This window comes from Pseudoliparis swirei, chromosome 13 (genome assembly GCF_029220125.1).
Source record: "Pseudoliparis swirei isolate HS2019 ecotype Mariana Trench chromosome 13, NWPU_hadal_v1, whole genome shotgun sequence".
Lineage (NCBI taxonomy): Eukaryota > Metazoa > Chordata > Actinopteri > Perciformes > Liparidae > Pseudoliparis > Pseudoliparis swirei.
Genome location: NC_079400.1, coordinates 16,795,722 through 16,809,638, shown reverse-complemented (window position 1 = coordinate 16,809,638; position 13,917 = coordinate 16,795,722). Strand labels below are relative to the sequence as shown.

The following is a 13,917-nucleotide window of genomic DNA, read 5'->3' as shown; positions in this document are numbered from 1 at the left end:
GTCACGGCAAGGAAAGAAATAAAGAAGATAAACAAATGTTCTTGTCCTTCTCGTAACGCTTTAAAAAGACACAACTGTTAGATCAGCATGCTGCCTTCACATGACGCTGGATGAAGATACAGCAGAAAAAGAAGAAGATGATGGTGAGGATGATGATGGCGACAGAGGGGATGGCTTGGGGACCAAATGCGTGGCTGTCACGCAGCATGTATCCGGCTGTAATCACCACCGGGGCCTGTGTGTATGGGCGAGATGAAAGCACCACGCATCTATTTGTGGGCCATCAAAACACGCAGGTGGAGGCGACCAGCCAATGGCGTGCCGTCCTCATGATGTGTAGTTTGTAACCAGCTAATTGAACCAAGGAGATGGTGAAATGTTGATTATTATACACGCAGATAACGGGCTTTAAATGGTGTGCCCGACATGTGACGGACCTGTGTAGCGCCACCTCATTTAGTATGCCTGTCTCCCAACATGTGCACGTGCATGCGCCCCCAATGGCGCCGTCTATACACGCACGCAAACTTTCGTGAGAATGAAAGACAACGTCTTTGTGGTTGTGCACGTTGGATTGGAAACCTCCAAAGAGGTGTGTGGGTCAACAGGTCAGCTGGCCTGCAACTCCTTACCCAACATTTAAATCTCAACTGATTGTTTCAACAATAATAAGGTGTTACTCAGACCAGGATCAACGTATATGGTGCTGCAGTGACGCACCAGCAATTGACTAGAATAAAAATAAATGTCATCACAAGACAAACATGTTGAATATGCAGTGATCCGCTCCTCTTGCAGCCCGTTGCTTAGCTGTGTTGGGGTCGTGTTGACGATGAGGGATTACACCTAATCAGACCACATCTGGATCATCTCTCAAAAGAGAACTCGCCCAACAACAATTTAATTTGGAGTTAAGGCCGCATGTCGAAAGGAACAATACGACAGGAACATTTGGGCCTGAACAACCCGCCATATCAAACACCGTTTAACTTTACAATGAACCAATAATTGTGAAATAAACAAGTCACGTGTCCAATAACCTGCACGGCCTGACCATGATCCAGAATGACACTTGTATGATCCTACATATTATATAAATATATATATATATATATAGAGAGAGAGAGAGAGAGATCTATATATATATATAGCTGCGAATTCTAACATTTAACATTCATGTGCTGTATTTATTTAGCTTCAGGGATATTTAATTAATGTGAATATATATTTATATATACACATACATATATATACATACATATATATATATATGTATACACACATATACATACACACACATTATATATATATATATATATATATATAAAGACAATGGTTGGAGGATGAGACTAAGAAGCAAAGCAGATATATACAGTGGATTTAACAGGCGTGTCTTTTTTGTGCGACAATGTGTACATTCAGATGTAAAGTATCTGACTTGACCCCAGAGTGACTGGGAACCACCATTACTCATAAATTAAACTGCAAGGAATAAAATAAAAATGTTCACACTGTAAAAGGGAGGAGATGAATAAACGGTCTATAATGTATATTGTAAAAGATAGTCTTCATCAATATCTAAATCGAGGACGTCATTTCTTGTCCTTAATGACACTTTTTCAAGTCAGAAATATGATAGGAAAAGGACCCCGAAAAAGACGTGTGTCATCTAGCATGGATGGCTTTGTTGCCAAAAGCTTTTGATGTGTGTGTGTGCGCGCGTGTGTGTGTGCGTGTGTGTGCATGAGAGGGAGGCAGATCAACGGCGACTCAGTATACAGTGTTTCCGTGTAATTTAATATAACACAAGTAAGCCTTGACAAACTATAACAGCCAACTGTGGAGCCGATCAACTATAAAGGGAAGACAAGGGAATGGTTGGATCACCTTGTGTGCGTGTGTGTGTGTGTGTGTGTGTGTGTGTGTGTGTGTGGGTGTGTGCGCGCGCGCGCCACGGTATTGGCACACACATCCCCCCGAGACGCCCAAACTGATACACACAATGTTGAAGAAGATTCACAAACATGCATCCATCCATCCGGGTGGTATATTGGGAGTTGACTATAGGATTAAATATAAAACAGCGTCATGGCTGCGCATTTGAAGTTGTTGGGAGCGAGAGAAAAAACATCATTACGCGTGTTTACGGACTCACAAATAAAAAGAAACCCAAACGACATGAGCAGCCATGTCTAAATTGAGAAATAAAGAAATAAACAGATATATTTTTTCTCCCTCGGCCCCTGTTGGACTGTGGACTCCAAATACGCCTGTCATTAACCCCCCCTCCCCCCCCCTAAAAAAACTAATCAGTACTATTTAGCTTTATCCCCCAAACCACGCCTTTGTAAACTAAAGCAAATACCCCCCCCCCCCCCCCAGTCCTCGCTAACTAATTTGATGTGAGAATGATTGAATTAAAACATATAGTACATAATTCAACACCTACCTATAACAAGACCGTCTCCACATCACACATCGTTGTAATCGATATGAATTGGAGAGAAAAAATAAACCAATAAAAAAGATTCTCTCTTCCTCTCAAAAACATGAAAAAGAAGAAAAACAATCCCGTTCCTCTCCTCGCTCCATCCAAACACAAAGTGGACCTAAATATCGCTCCGTTTCCTCACGCGCGTTCTCTCTCTCTCGTTCTCTCGCTCTCTCTCCGCTGGATTTATCCACGGAGGGGTTTTCCCGACTAAGCTCCGGATCCTGTGGATGTGAGTCTCCGTGAGGCTGTAATAGCAAATTTATGTCTGGATGACGCGTCCTCTCTCTCTCTCTAACTCTCTCTCTCGCTCTCTCTCTCTCACAATGGAGCTATAGCGCTGACATTAAACTGAAAATTGATGGAGAGAGTCTCTCTCTCTCCCTCTCTCTCTCTCTCGTCTCGTCTAGTAAAAAGAAGCTTTCTTGCATTTCATCTTCTTCTTCTTTTTAAATCATGGAAGGAAGGGGCAAAGGGACTCCATCAATGAGTTTCACACCCACTTCTATCCCCACCAATATGTATCCAAGCTTCACATACATTTATGTACGAAAACACACACACACACACCTTTTTCTGACAAGACGCCAACCACTCTTTCGGACCAAACTAACTGCCCACCCCCCCCCCCCTCTCTCTCTTTACAAGCGTTATCAAAGTGAACTATAGGTGTTGGGTAATGATTCCTGTGTCTCGCGGCACCGTGTGTGTGTTTAACCTACAACGTGATGTTACGGAATGGCCGTGCTTGGGTTTTATTTAATTTTTTATTTAATAGTTGGAGTCTGGAATGACAATCAGATCCGGAAATCTGATATATATATATATATATATATATATATATATATATATATATATATATATATATATAGCTGTTTCCTCAAATTATATCCCTAATTACCACCTGGAGGTCACAATTTACCCACCTTGTTTTCAAATCCACCAGCAGCTATTATCATTGTATATATATATATACTTATATATATATATATATATACACATATATACATAGACTCATACACATATATAAATATATACATACACACACGTATATATATCTATATATCTATACATATCTCGATATATATATATATATATATATATATATATATACATATACACATATATATATACAATAACAAACACACACATATATATAAATATCTCGATATATATATATATATATAAATTGCTAGCTTCTCTGCCGGCTTTCAGAGGCATTGTGTTGGCTTGCCGGCGCACGCACACCCCGCCATGCACACACGGCTCAGTTGTACCTACGCTATAAACATTTAGCACCGGCGTTAAAGAGTCCGCGGCGTTTGCGCGTTGGCGCAGGCTTTGATTAATTCCAACCCGTCCGGACAAGTTTGTGCGTAAAAGTGCAAATTATCTCCCCGTTCTGGCGTCCAGGGAGAGGGTTAGAGAGCCCGGGGTGCTCCCATGTCGTCGCTTTGAAACAAAGACGTGATTACAAATAATCGAGCATGGAAGAAAGAAAGAAAAAGAAAAAAAACCCAAACACATAAGCAGAGTTTCTGTTTACTGAGACAAAAGAGGAGATGAATGCGGAAGAGGCGAAACCTGCACGCGGCAACGTGGACGTAGCTGCAGAAACGCGGCGGTTGAAGCACAAGTCTTCGTCCCTCTTTCCCCGAACGGGACTTCAGCCTCAGCTCCCTCCTCGTCTCCCCCTGCAGCCCCCACTGGCTGGCCCCCCATGGGTCACCGCTTCAGGAGCACCACGTCACCACGTTAACCCCTGCATCGCCGCGTCCAGGGGGAAGCGGGGCCCAGAACCCCGAAGGGGAAGAGGAAGAGGAGGAGGAGGGAGAGGAGGAAGAGGGGGGGGGGGGTAGGAGGAGGAGGACCTCTAGGCGTCCTCTGTATGGGTCCAGGGGGTCTCCGGTAAAAACGAGGAACAGATTTCTCACAATTCAATTTGAGCTAAATTCACTCAACTTATTGTAGAATAGCTGCTGTAATGAGTCTGCAGGGGTTTGTTGTTGTTTTCTCTCTCCTGACACACACACATACACAACTTTTGTTTTCTTGTTTAATTTAAATAAAATTCCATTTAAAATCGTAATGAAATCAGAAGAACAGAAAGGAGAAGAAATGACTCGTTTTTTCTTTTTCATTTTATATCCTTGATTTTTTTTAACAAAGCAACATGTGAATCATTGGCTGCTTCAGACCAAAATAAGTAAATACATATATGAATGGTGTACGGTCAACCCCGTGTTATATTTCAGTGGACTATGTTGCATAAAGACATAGTGACATCATAAGTAACATCTAACAACAACAATATGCTTCACCAGTCCGACGACTAACTCAAAGTAATTTCCCCAAAAATAGAAAACTATTCTCAAGACTGAAAGCAACAATACATCCATAAATCCTTCCAGAATAGTTTTTTCTTTGCCTTTTGAAAAGATTTATGGGAAGGGGAAGTGGGAGGAGTCACGGCAGACCCCACCCACTCAGGAACGTGACCTTTATTTGTCTCTCTAACGGCCTACTGTTGCATTGTGGGGTTTGCAGTTACAGCCTTTATGCTGAAACCCCTGTACACTTTCCAAAATGTTAAATATATGACCATCTTATCGCACTGTTTTTTTATATTCATCACTTAAAGTACAACCTATTTGAATTTGTTGTGTTTATTAAATTTTATGGCACTTTTCTGAGTGTATTTATGTGAAAAATAAAGAAAAGAAAAAGCAGCTCAAGGAAAGCCGCGTGTTGATACTATCGCCACAGTCCATTGAACACGCCCAGCCCTTGTCCTATCTCATAAAGCCTTATGATCATAACTTTTCCTTGTTACCGCGGTTGGAGCGCGTATTCCTTTATGAGTAACACCTGCAAGGTAGTTTACACAACGGGGTTTGTCACGTTTTAAAATTCTTCACGACCTCGTGGAAAAAACAGTGTTTTTTTCCCGCCCTCCGCGCCTTTCTCTCGCGACCCAAAGTCTCAGCCGCCTCAATCCGAACTTCAATGACCAACAATTTCCATCGGACTCAAATCATCTCGACCAATTAGCCCACGGCCTGAAAAAAACCCCTCTCCCCTTCCCTCCTCGTTGGAAGGAGCCAAAGCAGGCCGGTTTACGGCCCCTCTCGGCTCACGCTGCGCTACTGTTGGGTAAACACACCTTCGAGGAGATAAGCATCAGGAGGTGTCAGGTGTTTGTTTTTTTCACCTCTGGATTCCCTCACATAAAAAACATAGATTATAAATACATATATGACACATATAATACAGCGAGCACCTGTTGGGGACAAAGTCCATGTCTCGTGGCATTGAAAGCTTTTCCATCACGTGCGTCATGCATGTAGCGAGCAGGTTTATTGTGCAGGAAACATCTGTAACGTCCACGACAACCGCACACAGCAGCTGCAGAAGAGACAATGCTCGTCCTTGTGTGCGTTTCCCCCGACGAGCTTTTTTTCAAAACCGAACCGCACAACGTTGTAGCGTCGATAAACGCGGACGAATGTTTACGAGATCGATGAGATTTGCTCATTTAGCGGCGGTGGAATACAGTCGCTCACTCTCGAACCTGCTCGCAGCCAGCTGCACCTGTGTGTGTCTCTGTGTGTGTGTGTGTGTGTGTGACACAGCTGCGATAGGTTAAGAATCAGATGCTAAACCTGTTTCTGGTTCCAATTTGAGGCCACAGCTCCTCTTTGGCAAATGGAAAACACTTCAAGGTGCCACATGGACCTAAAGACGGAGCCTGTTTCTGCACTTTTACGTGGTCATGTGATTTTTGGCCCAGAGAGCAAGTCCACTGTGCGCTAACACACACACACACACACACACACACACACACACACATACAGTTCTTGAAGTGTATAGAGGCCCAGTGACCCCGTAGGTGAGCGTGGCTGCATAACTGAAGCGGCCACAAAAAGGGTGAGCTAAGAGAGCAAAGCATCCTGGGATGTGACTTTCTTCCCAGAGCAGTACATTCTTTCATCTTTGCTCTATTGTAACGCACAATCAGTCATAAAAAGAGCGCCACCGCGTTACATCACCGCTCACACAGTGGTGCCTCTATCTGGAATCTGCCGCGTAGGTTTTTTTTCTCTTCATCTCTCCGTCTGAGCCGCGCCGCGTATGAATATTCTATGAAGCTGCATTAAAGCGACAGACAGAGACGTCTCTTCAACGTCATCGTCCATCCATCCTCTCTAAACTTTTTCCCCCCCTTCATTTTGCAGCTGCTAACGCGGCGGCCAGAACTGAGACAAAGATAGCTTTGTGCCCCCCCCCCCATCTCCCCTCGGTGCTGTCGGCTGACGCGTTTACTTGTTCTCCGTGTCACCCCCCACCCCTTGTTCTACTTCCAATCTTTTACTAAAAACTTATTTTCTTCCCTTTTATAATCCCCCACACACACACACACACCCCTTCCCCACATCTGCAGCAGCGTCACGCAGCCTTGCATGGCCCGGGCCAGGAGAGTCATGTGATCTCCGACCGTGGAGCAAAGGGAAGTGTGTGCCGGAAAACCCTGTGAGGGGAGGTCAGAGGTCAACTCCAATCAGTTCGAGCCGCAGAAGGGCCGACTCACGTTCACTCCGTCCGATGCCCCCTCGTTACCGTCTCCAAGTCTGTTCTTCTTTGCTTTTTTTTAACCTCTGGTTCTGACCCCGAGGGCCGGCAGTAGCATGCCTGCGATTAAAAGATGCGGCGATGTGGTTAGCAGATCACCAGAACGTCAGGCGCTCCGCCGCAACGCGATCGGGGGGGCTGGGACCGCGTGAGGAACAAGACCCTTATTCTGGAAAAATCACTCTGAACATCAAAAAGAGCCTCGAACGTGTGAAATCTGGCGGGAAGGATGAAAACCGCAAACCAAGCTTATTCTTATCGCCGAGATTTTGAGTTGAGAAGATCTACAAATCCATGATTTCATGGTAATAGTGCATGTTAAAAAAAGAACACACACACACACACTCACAAAGGGTCTAATGGTGGAATGTTCTGATCTAAATCATTAACATCCAACGAAGGTCAAAACTATTTATTTTCCGAAAAATCCTCAATTGGTGATGTGGGTGTAAGGATGTGAACAACCAATCAGGAGCATCGGGGGCCGCATCGGGGGCCGCACCAGGTGCAGCGAGCGCCGGCTGCTCCAGGTGAAGTATCGGGGAGTTGCGAGCGCGCTGACAAAGCCCCTTCATCGACTACACAACAATACACACCCAGTGCATCATGGGACTGAGCGAATGTGGCGATACCAGAGGCGGAAGAAGAGAGGGAGACGGTTCAGAGGATGATGAAAGGGAACGGGGTAAGAAACAGAAATGGGAGTTTATGAGTTTGTGGTTATTATATTCATGAAGCGCTTCGAAGGAACCTTAATGGGTTCTTCTGGTTTCAGCCCAGAGCAAATCTACCGATAACACGGAATCACATCGGACTTCTTTGGGAAGTACTTCAAAATAAAAATCTACTTATGGGGAGAAAGTGTATACACACACACACAACACACACACATATGCACACACATGCACACACGCACACACACATGCACACACCCAACACACATACACACACATTCGCACACACTTGCACACACACACACACGCACACACATATGCACACACATGCACACACGCACAAACACATGCACACATGCACACCCACACAAATACGCAACACACACACACATACACACACAACTGACAGCCCTTCACTACGTTTCTTCCCCAATGTCCTCCCCGTGTCCATAAAGATATGTTTATGTTTACTTGTTGTGGAGGAGACCGTATACGTGAAGCAGATGCATTAAAAACATCCATCTTACTTGGATGAAATTATTCCATTCCTCCTCCTCCTCCTCCTCCTCCTCCTCCTCCTCCTCCTCCTCCTCCCCAGCCGGCTGCCGTCATCTCCTCCAACAAGTGGCCTCTTCCCCAGATGAATTCTTACATCCGTGGCATTGCAGTCTGCTCCTGACACCAAGCAAACGGGGGCGTTTCATTGATTGTGCTCAGGGGTGACAGGTATACATGGAGGAAGTGGGTTTATTGTTCACACAAAAAAGACACACACACACACACACGAAACAGCTACTTTGAGGCTTTCCATCTCGCTCCCCCTCCCTCTTGATCAACCGGAGTGAGCGGGGGCTGCTCAAATAAAAATGTTAGTGCTGTGGTAATGTTGCGGAGCAGCATGGCGCCACAGCTAATGGGGGATCATATCTACACCCCCCCCTACCCCCCCCCCCCCCCGTTCCTGCACCCTTCCCCTGCTCCACGTTAAGGCGTCAGTCATCATCTCGTGCACTCGGCACGGGATTCAACGCGACTAAAAAGTTAAAATGTCTGCACATAAAATGAAAATAGAATTACAACAATGTGATATTTCGGTGTTATAGAGGGAATAAAAAGGAAGACGCACAGCCGGGGTTTCTAGAGGCCTCGGCGGTTGTGTGCGATCCCGCAGCCGAGCTTGATTTGATTTTAGAAGCACTCCATCGGGAGATGGGAAACACAGAAATGACAAATAAAATCAGTATCGTTAATCAGTGTAATTAACTGCTCAGATAAATATGACGCATATATTGTGTAAATGTTCGACAGACGAGTCAAAATGTATCAAATCAGAAGCCTGCCAGCCAAAGAGTGTGTGTGCATGTGTGTGTGTGTGTAAGCGCACCATTATTGGGCCTTTCTGGGGAGTTACCCATTAATTCGGGGGTTAAAGTCCATTTGCATCGAGACAAAAGGGACATGGGCCATCCATCTCCAGGCTGAGGGGAGAAGGGGTAACAGAGGGAGGGGGGGGTGGGAGGCGTGTGTGTGCGTGTGTGTGTGTGCACGTTCATTGGAGTGCGCGCACGTGAGCGGGAGGTGAACGTCCTCTTGCAGATAAATCTGCTGCCCTCAGGGGTGCGTTTACATAGGTGAGGACTGACTGTTCTGCAAGCCGAGAGTGATTTATCTGAAAATACCAACAGTAACCCCCCCCACACACACACACACAATTGCTCTGAATCAATTCCTTCACTATGGATGAACAGCCTATTTGTGTGTGTGTGTGTGTGTGTGTGTGTGTGTGTGTGTGTGTGTGTGTTCGCAGATTAACTCACAGCTGCAAAACATAGGAGCACTAATGTACACAAAGTGGGGAACAAATACACACACATAAACAATGCTCAAAAAAATCAATATTGTATACTTTAAAAAAGGAGGATGAAAAAAAACTATATTTGAAAGAAGATACAAGTTGATGTTTTTGTTTTTACTCCAGCTGCTTGTTGATCCTCCCTCACACAACCACAGAAAGGATTTCCTCGCAACGATTAGAATGCGCGCGCATAGGATGCGCACGCACGTACACACAAAAGCGCTGGGGCTCCCTCCAGCTATCAGCGTGGGCTTTCTCCCTCCCTCCCCCTCTTCTTCTCCCTCACTGCCGCTCCGCAGTAGAGAGAGAGAGAGAGAGAGAGAGAGAGAGAGAGAGAGAGAGAGAGAGAGAGAGAGAGAGAGAGAGAGAGAGAGAGAGAGAGAGAGAGAGAGAGAGAGAGAGAGAGAGAGAGAGAGAGAGAGATCCCCTCTTCACAACTCTCCCCTGGAAGCCCCAGCTGCTGGCGACACGGCGCGGTTACACGGGCTGCCTGTGAACCGGAATGGCGACCTGCGCTCGTGGAAACGGTTACCGCTCTGTACCAAAAAAGCGGCCACGGACCGAGAGAGGAGACGTGGGGAGACGGGGGAGGAGAAGGAGAGCGCACGGAGGCTCATTTTTTTTTTCCACGCGAAGAAACGGCTGTGGGAAAAACGAAGAGAGACACCGTGAGGAGCGAAAGGAAGAGAGGGGGGGAGGGGGCGGCTCGGAGAGCAGCGGTCGCCCGAGAAGAGCGCTTTTCATTCGGTGCGCAAAGACACGGCGCCGCGTCTCTCAGACGGTTGTACCGACGTGCTGTTGACGAAAGAGAGAGAGAGAAGGTAGGGGAGGGGGTTCAACGTGTGAGGCTCTACCGGTGAATACCGGGGACGGCTTCATATCCAGATACAACAACCGACACCGGAGCAGAGGCTACAGCCTCATCGCACGCAACTCGACGCACATGGCACGCCCCTCGGTGCACCCCCTCCCCCTCTCTCTTTCTCTCCCTCCCCCCACACCTCCTCCTCCTCCTCCCCCTCCACGCTGACAGGGAGGCGTTTGTTGCACGGCGCCATTTTTCAAAAGCCTTCTTTTGCGTATGAGATTTATTTAGCTGCAGCCGTGCGGCCGGCTCGAGTTACACTGCCGAGAACGAGGAGAACACGGAGGACGGAAGACTGGACGAAACGGGCCCTCTATTTTTATTTGTTATATATAGATTTTTTTTGTTTTGTTACAAAGGTGAGACATTTTCTGATTATTTTGTATTTGGCATCTTTAACACGTGGCCCAGCTGTATAGGTTAGTAGGACAGTGTTGTTGTTGTTGTTGTTGTTATTGTGTGTTCTTTATTTAGTTGTAATATATTTGACTAGAAAATCTAAATAAAATCGTATTAATTGTGTAATATGCTACATTTGTAGATACAATTTATAACAGGTTAATAACTATCCAAAATAAAAAACTACCTATACAATTTATATAAATTAATAATAAAACAATATAGATGCTAATAGACGATATTTCCCTCTGTAGAAATATAACTTAATTTAAATTTAAGATTGGACGTATTCATTTTAACTACTTTAGCCTTTCTGAATTGTTTCCCCTTTTATTTTAAATCTGGTTGAAACAAGGCGATGGTGCGTTTGAGTCGTGAAAAACTCAATCCAATAAAAACCTAAAAAATCGATTGACGGGGTGGGCGAGCCACATTCGCCATGTTGGGATCCTTTGTGTGTGTGTACGTGTGTGTGAGGGAGAATGAGTGTGTGTGTGTGTCCAGAGGTCCTATAAAATCTGACATTTTAGTTAGTTTTTTTACCCACAATGTAAAATATTGTAGGCTATGGTTAAAATACAGAGTCTGCAAATGTAAAATTAGATTTAATAAATTAAAATTATACTGATTTTAGTGACAAATACCAAAACCGATTGACACAAACAACCGTAGAGAATGTGGCACCAGTGGGAGAACCGTTTAATACACATTGAGTGTGATTTCAACCGATTTTAAGGATCTTTAAAAGGTATTTCACTTGTTTCTTGTCGCCCGGGTTGACGTTGAATCGTCTCTTTTAAAAAGCTTTAGAAAAAAAGATGTGAAATTACAGGCTGGCTGCAGTCTGCAGGCCCACTTTACATAATTACATACGGAGGTCTTGTCTGCTCACTTTGAAGAACACGCTTTTAGTTCTCCTAATCGTCACAGAAAGCACAACAGCAGCTCATTAAAATGCAAACATATTATCCTTATTATCTTATTCGCCGTTTTCGTAATTCGGTTTAAACATTTTGGACAAAAGGCCTCGTTCTGGTTTCTTTTGTCCGTTCTGTTGTTTCACCGTCAAACACAGGCGCGTTTTTATTTTGATAATGTTGTCATTATTGGAAACCACGATAACACTTTGTATTTTAGGGTGTGTTTAAATATCCAAAGCCCCCCCCACACACTAACGCGCGCGCGTTTGGTGCAGTGAGGGGTTAACGTGTTGGTGAAGTTAATTCAAAGTGACTGCAGCTTTTCTGTGGCGGCACGATGAGGCAATAATAGCAATAATAACAATAACAAGACGCAGACTCAGGATATTAACCGGGATATTAACGTACAGCACGACCACTTCTGTTTTGTATTAACGTGTGTTAAATACTTAAAGCTGCAGACTTTACCACGGTTGACATGTCGTCCAACTATACGCGAATAATAATGTTAATACTATAATAAATATCAATAGTATTAATATTAATACTTTACATTTATATTTAACACGCAGATTGACGAGAACTAACCAAACGTTATTCTCAATACTAGTATTGGAATAAGAAATGTAATAAATACATATGAATTAATCGCATTTTGATGCATAAATAATAATAACTATATATATATATATTGCAAAATAGCATTCAAATAAAAATAATTTTGCATTGGAAAAAAAGGTTCCAGATATAACCTAATGCAATTAAGTCAATATCAATCAACAACACATGTAAATAAATATGACATAATAAATTCATTATTTAATTTATTTAATTGATAATGTTATCGTTTTGATTTTCAGTCACAGTTTAAATGTTCTAAACTAAATATTAGCTGAAACATTCAATCAGAATGAAGTTTTGACAGCTGTCTACGTGCAGAACTTTTTTTGTCCTTTCCATATTTATTTAGTAAACTGTTCAAATAAAATGTTTATACAACGGGTTTGTCCATTTTGCAGTTTATTCCCTCAAAGCTGTCCGGGTCTGTGCCTGTGTGAAATGCTCGGTGTTTTCGTGTCTGTGTGTCATCAGGATTATTTATTAAATTAAGTAAAAGAGCAAATATTTTCAGTTGTATCTTATTTGCTTATGAAACAACCCCGGTGCGTGCGAGTGTGTCTTCTGTGCATGTGTAATTGTTATAGCTCTATACCTGAATTATTTAAAAACCAGACAAACGAGCTCTGTGCGCGTGTGTGTTTGCGCGCGCATGTTCACGAGCGTAATCTATGCAAACCTGAAAGAAAGCTCGCCGTTGATAACTTCTATTGAATATAAATAGAGTGCAAATAGATTTAAATTTATAAATATGATAAAACCGCCCTCAGACGTTCCTGTCAACAGGTTTTTAGCGGGCCACAGCAGCGGAGCATGCTGGGAAGTGTCCGTGCGAGGCCACAAACAGTCGCCTCAAACCGGGGGAGTCAAACGTTGAATTACTGGGACCGGCCACGCCTCCGTAACGGGCTCGCGCGCACTAAAAGGACGCAAATGGAGGGTCCTGTGAAGCGGACTGTAAAGGGGGGCTCAGGTGTGCAACGTGTCTTGCTTCCATAAACTCACGCGCACGCGCAGAGGTAAACCTGCTTTCTCCCACGTTTATTTCAACTCCGTGAACACGGCGCAAGTTGCTGCTTCTCTGAAGACACAATTAACTTCCTGGTTTAAGAATAGAGGTTGTGTTTACGTCCCCCTCCCCTTTTTCTTTACTTAAATACTTAAACGCCTTTTCATACCAATAACCACTTTATAAAAGACACTATATCTGCAGCCGCCTGTCGTGGCTCTACTTTACATGAAAAACGTCAATGTTCGCTACCAGTTGATTGGTAAGACAGGCGGAGGAGGGGTGGAGGGGTCGAGGGGTCCTCGCCCCTTTAACCTCCCCTCCCTGCCACCAATGCACCGGGAATCCGAGATGGCCTGAGAGAGAGAATCCCCCCGCCCTATGGGAGAAGGCACCCAGCTAGGAAATACAATACAAACTCAATTAAATGCAGTCTCCGCTGTGATTTAGCGCAATG

At 44.3% G+C, this 13,917-nt stretch overlaps 1 protein-coding gene across 1 annotated transcript in view; it reads right to left on the bottom strand.

Moving 5' to 3' along the window:
- bahcc1b (BAH domain and coiled-coil containing 1b) overlaps positions 1-2,595 on the bottom strand; it is a 60,627-nt gene extending 58,032 nt beyond the window's left edge. Inside the window, exon 1 of the mRNA XM_056430016.1 lies at positions 2,450-2,595. The gene's annotated coding sequence lies outside the window, so the exon portion shown is untranslated. The remainder of the gene's footprint in view (positions 1-2,449) is intronic.
- Between the last annotated feature and the right edge of the window lie 11,322 nt (positions 2,596-13,917).